This window comes from Bison bison, unplaced genomic scaffold (assembly GCF_000754665.1).
Source record: "Bison bison bison isolate TAMUID 2011002044 unplaced genomic scaffold, Bison_UMD1.0 scf7180017864266, whole genome shotgun sequence".
NCBI lineage: Eukaryota > Metazoa > Chordata > Mammalia > Artiodactyla > Bovidae > Bison > Bison bison.
The window spans coordinates 2,958,550-2,964,982 of record NW_011494838.1 but is presented as its reverse complement, the minus strand read 5'-3'; positions in this window follow the sequence as shown (position 1 = coordinate 2,964,982).

The window sequence follows — 6,433 nt, the reverse complement described above, 5'->3', positions numbered from 1 at the left end:
TAAACCCTCATTAAGGCTGCCTACACTCAGCGTACTGTGTTAGGACAAGCCCCACGCCGCAGACCTGCGTGTCCTCAGAGCCGCCTGCCTATTGCAGGGCTAGGGGTGGGTCTGACCACAGAGCTTGACCCTGGGCGACACTAAACCCTGTGCAAGGCTGGAATTCCGATGCGCAGCCTCGCACCGTCCCCCAGGATTCAGAGCTCGCACAGGCGCTGCAGCCGGGCCGGGGCGCTTGTCATCTGACAGGGCTTAATCCCAGCCCCACCGCCAACCCATTTCTGGCCTCCCCTGCGTGATGCTTCCTTTGTACATGGCTTCCCATTAGTCACCGGCCTCCAGCCAGAACTGGGCGATCACATTTGCGTGCGAACCTGTTATATGTTAATTAAAAATGCACTTGTTTACCTGAATGAGGAGTGGGTGGGGAGAGGGCATGTATGTGCTTGTGTGATGAAACATAAACACGTTTGTGAGTCTATGTATATGAGTGTATATTTGTATGATCTTATAAGTATGGGAGCTGGTATCTGTTTTTGCATATTGTATGTTTTTAAGTATCTGCACGTGGACTGGTGTGTGTTTTATGTGTATTTTCTGTGTGTTTTTACATTTGTACCTATGTGTGGTTCACATGGTAAAGAATCTGCCTGCGATGCAGGAGACGGGTTCCATCACTGGGTTGGGAAGATCCCCTGGAGGAGGAAATGGCAACCAACTCCAGTATTTTTGCCTGGAGAATTCCATGGACAGGGGAGCCTGGTGGGCTACTGTCCATGGGATGACAAAGGTTTGGACTGGACTTAGCAATTAAACAACAGCAACATGAATGCATCTTAATAGGTCCCTCTATGTATGTAAGGGGAAGGGGCGAAATGGAAGGGGTGTGTGTGGGTTCTGGTTTCAGACCAATATTTAAGAAGCACAAATCAAGATTCCGTTTTTACTTCTCTTAGGGAAGGGTGGGGACAGGTCAAGCCCCTCCCCCATAGTCTTTTGCTGACTCGAACCCTTCAAACCCCAGCCCAAATACTGTATCCTCTAAGAGAATTTTCTGGATCTCTGAGTGGGAATGCACCTCTCTCTCCCTATTTTCCCACTGCCCTTTGTTCATTGATTATAGCCCTGATCTATCAATCTATCTATTCCCTGCCTCTTCCTGAAAGGATTAAGGACAGCTTTCAGAAATGTATACAACAGGATAAACTGAACTGCCCCGGTGGCTTTATTACTTCTCACAGGCATGCATCAGTGGGATACTAGAACTTGGGATTTCTGTGTCTGGCTCTCCTCTATTAGGCTGCTCTCTCTGTTCTCAGTGCTTAGCAGGGGGAACCCATGTGAGCACTAATCCATGCTGGTTAGTTTGAATTGCATCGCAAAGAGACCCTGTGGTGCCCTGGGAAGAGTTTGTATCTTTAAAGTCAGACAGAGCCAGATCATGACTCTACCAGCTGTGTGACCTTGGAGGGAAAACCTTTGACCTCCCTGAGCCTCAATTTCCTCATCTATAAAATGGGACCAGTGAATTCTGCCTCAGTTAAGCTGAGGCCTGAAGGGAATGTTTTTACAGAGCCTGGCATGCAGAAGGTGCTCAGTCTCATTTATGCCAGTGCTAACGTTGAGACTTGTTGGCTGGCTGAAGGACCACAGCCAGAAACAGCTTCATCGGCTGACATGGCCTGACAGCCACCCTACCAGATATCCCAAGTGACAGCTGAAAGATTCTGGTTTGGCCCTGAGCTGCGCTATATCAGAGATTCTCTGGCACTACAAGAGAAAAGCTGATACAGCTTCTTTGCCTGGAGAATCACAGAGAAAAGACTAGAAGGCTTTGCCAAAGTAATCCAGGCTAGCTCCCTGCCTCAGACAGGGGTCACCCCCAACTGCAGTTTCTAAAATGAGTTGATTACCCTGTTGACATGCATAGTAAGTGTTGCATTTTCTGGAAAGGGGATGGAAGTGTCTTGGTGTGGATTCACTCCCCACTGAATACTTAAATGTCTTGTCCTGCCTTTATCTCTAAACTGCAAGATGACTTTTTGTTGGTTTCTTAGGAATAATATTTTACGTTTGTCCAAATACCAACATCAGAGACAGGTGTTATATCTCTTTTAATCATAAAACGTCATTGTAATGGTGGCTCTGAAGACATTATGGAAATATTAATAACGGACCACTGAGCTCCTACTGTGTGCTACGTGTTATCCGAAAAGCTACATATGGCTTCTTTTGTTTAATCCTAAGAAAGACCCCAGGAAGCAGGTACTGATACTATTGTTGTTTGGTTATAGTTCAGTCACTAAGTCATCTCTGACTCCTTGCCATGCCACGGAGTGCAGCACGCCAGGCTGCCCTGTCCTTCATATCTCCTGGAGTTTGCTCAGATTCATGTCCATTGAGTCAGTGATGCTATCTAACCATCTATTAATATCCCCACTTTACAGATAAGAAAACTAGACCATAGAAATGTTAAACAGCTTGCAAGGTTACTTAGCGATAGAGCCAGAAATCAGACTAAGGCTGGCTCACTCTAGCCGGCACCCTTAACAACTCTGCTCTCAATGGAAAATGCTGATGATATGTTAAGAAAAGAGAAGATAAAAATCATGGCTATGACTCTCTGTGTATCACAATGTTGTTTGGTACTTTTCCTGTGGCTCCAGAACTGCAGCTAAGGCCCAGGGCTCTAAAGAGAGCTGTCAACCCATCCTTGGCATCCAAGGCCACTGGACTTAATTGGGGGGAGGGATGCACAGAGCAGCAGAGGGCAGAGAGAGCTGACCCCTCTTTGGATCCTCAGCACCTAGCACTGCTGCTGCTGCTGCTGCTGCTAAGTCACTTCAGTTCATGTCCGACTCTGTGCGACCCCATAGACGGCAGCCCACCAGGCTCCCCCGTCCCTGGGATTCTCCAGGCAAGAACACTGGAGTGGGGTGCCATTTCCTTCTCCAATGCAAGAAAGTGAAAACTGAAAGTGAAGTCGCTCAGTCGTGTTTGACCCTCAGCGACCCCATGAACTGCAGCCTTCCAGGCTCCTCCGTCCATGGGATTTTCCAGGCAAGACTACTGGAGTGGGGTGCCATCGCCTTCTCCAGCACCTAGCACAGTGGCAAATAAAAAGAAATAGCTCAAGAATTTTCTGTTGAGCTAAATGAGGCCTTGTGATGTGGCAGACACCATTCCAGGAGTTTTGCATTTGTAACCCATTTATTCCCCAAAAGTAGGGTTATCACCTGTGCTTGAAAGAAGGCAAAAGAGAGTCTCAGAGAGGGTAAAGGACTTGCCCAACACCTGTGTGTGCGTGTGTGTGTGTGTGTGCAAGTGCACTAAGTTGCTTCAGTGTCTGACTCTTTGTGACCCCATGGGCTGTAGCCTGCCAGGCTCCTCTGTCCATGGGACTCTCCAGGCAAGAATACTGGAGTGGGTTGCCATGCCCTCCTCCAGGGGATCTTCCCAACCCAGGGATCAAGCCCGCATCCTTATGTCTCCTGCACTGGCAGGCAGGTTCCTGACCATTAGTGCCACCTGGGAAGCCCCTGCCCAACCCCGCCCAGCTCCAAAACCCAGACTGTTCTCAGACTCCACAGCCATCCTTGTGGGCACTGGCCCTTGCACATAGTAGGCGGTCAGTGAACACACTGAAAGAAAGAATAGGTATACACTAAATCTAACCTTCCTGCTAGAGCAGCATTTTAAAAAAGAGAAGCTTTGGGAGTAAGAAAAGAAGGCATAATAATACAATCAGCAAAAATAACTTCATTTCTCGGATTCCGATAAAACATAGAAACTTTCCCCTTTCTGGTTTCATTGAAGCAGCAATGCTGACATGGACTATTTCTAATCCTGCCGGAGCCTAGGCTCCTATCAGATGTGGCCAGATGCAAAGTTTGGCATCATCTGCAGACAACTTTAGTGATTGGGGCCACTATGAACAAAGTCTGCTCAGCAAAGGACACTAGCAACTCACGGAAAGGAAAATACAAATGGCTAAGATACATGAAATATTGTGTATTCAACTTAAGTAATCAAAGGTTTGTGAACTGAAACAGTAATTTACTTATTTTTTTGCCTATTGATTTGGCACGAATTTTATAAAAATGGTAATACTTGTTGCTGGCTAGGGAACGCCTCACGGAATCGATGAGAATGTGAGGTGTTTGTCCTCTAACTTCAGCCCTAGAGAAAATAAACAATGACGTAAATAAAGCTTTATATACAAAAATGTTCATCAGAGTGTTATGGATAATACTGAGAATTAGAAAAGTCTAAACAGATAACAGGGAATTCCCTGGTGGTCCAGTAGTTAGGACTCCAAGTTCTCACTGCTAAAGGCCCTGGTTTAATCCCTGGTCAGGGAACCAAGATCCCACAAACCACGTGGCTCGGCCAGAAAAATAAACAAACAGATAACAATAGGGAGGGATTAAACACTTTGTGCTCTATGCCATCCCTATGTTGCAACCCTATACATCTTTAAAAAACAATATTCATGAAGGAAATTCTTGCAATATAAAGTTATGGAAAAATAGGTTACATACCTCTTAGAATAGCCAAAAATCCAAAATGCTGACAATATTAAATGTGGGATAGGATTTGGAGCAAGAGAACTCTTATTCACTGCTGGTGGGAAGGAAGATGTAACAGCCATTTGGAAGGCAGTTTGGTGGTTTCTTACAAAACTAAACATACTCTTACACACCAGCAAGTGTGTCCTTTGGTATTTACTCAAAGGAGGTGAACACTTGTGTTTATCCCAAAACCTGCACAAGGATGTTTACAGCGGCTTTATTCATAACTGCCAAAACTTGGAAGCAGCCACGATGCCCTTCTGTAGGTGAATGAATAAACCAGGTCCGTATCTGGACAACAGAACATTATTCAGCACTAAAAAGAAATGAGCTGTCAAGTCATGGAAAGACATGGAGGAAACAAATACATATTACAGAGTGAAAGCAGCCAATCTGAAAAGTTCATACACTGTACGACATTCTGGAAAAGGCTAAATGATGGGGACAGTTAAAAGACTATGGTAGCCAGGGTGTGGCAGGGGGATGAGGGATGAGTAGGCGGAGAAGGCAATGGCACCCCACTCCAGTACTCTTGCCTGGAAAATCCCATGGGCAGAGGAGCCTGGTGGGCTGCCGTCTATAGGGTCACACAGAGTCGGACACGACTGAAGTGACTTAGCAGCAGCAGGTGGAGCACAGAGCATTTTTAGGGCAAACAAAAATACCCTGAACAATACTACAATGATGGCTACATGGCATTATCCATTTATCCAAACCCACAGAATGCACACCACCAAGAGTGACCCGTAACAGGCTGAATGAATATGATGTGTCAAAGTAGATTCATTAAGTGTAACAAGGGTACCACCCTGGTGGGGGAAGTTAAGAGTGGGCTTTGCGTGTTCGCTCAGTCGTGTCTGACTCTCTGTGATTCCATGGACTATACCCCGCCAGGTTCCTCTGTCCAAGAAATTATTCAGGCAAGAATACTGGAGTGGGTTGCCACACCCTCCTCCAGGGGATCTTCCCAACCCGGGGACCAAACCCGCATCTCCCATGTCCCCTGCATTGGCTGGCAGGTTCTTTATTACTGCATGTGAGGGGCAGGGGATAGATGGGAAATCTCTATACCATTTGCTCAGTTGTGCTGTGAACCCAAAATCTCCAATAAAAAATAGCTTTATTAAAAAATAGTTTACATGGCTATTTAGACTATGATCTCAATTATGTAAGTATATGAATATATTCATATATTATTGAAGTGAAGAAGTGAAGTCGCTCAGCCGTGTCCGACTCTTTGCGACCCCATGAACTGTAGCCTACCAGGCTCCTCTGTCCATGGGAATTTCCAGGCAAGAGTACTGGAGGGGATTGCCACTTCCTTCTCCAGGGGATCTTCCCGACCCAGGGATCGAACCCGGGTCTCCCACATTGTAGACAGACGCTTTACCGTCTGAGCCACCAGGGAAGTCCTACATTCACATATTATTTTACATAGTACAAATAATATATGCATATATTACTAATTCTATATGCTATCTATATGAATATAACATTTTATATAGACACAAAATAAAAGTCTAAAAGGGAATATAACAAAATATTAACACTTTTAGTCTCTGAATGATTGCATTATGGGTATTTAGATTGTTCTTCATACTTTTATACATTTTTCCTTTTTTTTTTTTTACAATAAACACACATTACTTAAATAATCAGGAATAACCCACATTAGAACTCATTTGGATCTGGGGATATGTCTGCCAGCCATAGCCTAGATCTGCTTCCATATTCTCTCTTCTTAAGTTGATGAGGAGGAGAAAATTTTAAGTTGTAAATTCAGATTAATGGCAAAGCACCTTCCCCAATGAAACTAAATGCTGAAATCCTGCCTGAAAGTCCTTCTGATGCTAAAATAAGCT